This window comes from Carettochelys insculpta, chromosome 1, assembly GCF_033958435.1.
Source record: "Carettochelys insculpta isolate YL-2023 chromosome 1, ASM3395843v1, whole genome shotgun sequence".
Lineage (NCBI taxonomy): Eukaryota > Metazoa > Chordata > Testudines > Carettochelyidae > Carettochelys > Carettochelys insculpta.
Genome location: NC_134137.1, coordinates 15,095,591 through 15,096,189, shown reverse-complemented (window position 1 = coordinate 15,096,189; position 599 = coordinate 15,095,591).

The window sequence follows — 599 nt, the reverse complement described above, 5'->3', positions numbered from 1 at the left end:
CTTAGTGAGACTGGCAGCCATAGGGAGAGGAAAAGGCTGGGTCCTTCACCCTCATTCCTGTTGTTGCATGCCTTTTCAACCCATTGGTTTAGCAATAGAGAGTCCAATCCTGCGGTCTTTGCTCAGACAAAATTCCCTGCTGTGGCCTAGAACTCAAGACGTGTGTTTAGGTCCCGCTCAAGCCCTGGCTGAAGGAAATTCTTTCCACAACTGTGGTGTGAGCTGAGTCAGGCCCAAAGAGTGGGAGGCTAGACAGAGCTCAGATGGGCCTTAGTTGTTAACCTAGGAGAAGAGAAGTTGTTTCTCAGTAGTCCAGAGAAAAGTGAATATCACAATGAGGTTGCAAGGGAACATCCCCTCTAAACTTCAGATCCAGGATGCTGCATCAAATCTTGTTCCAGAAACACAGTAGGTGAACATTTGATTCAGAATATACCCCCTAATTCTACTGGTGTCAAAGCGTTGACTAGTTCATTTTCTGCAGTGAAGTCTATAAGTAATTCCTTGCACTTGTGTAAGTGAGTGCCTTTCATGGGAGGTTCTCGAAACGTTTTGCCAACATGGATGGAGCCTTCATATCCCGGTGGGATGGAAGGTAC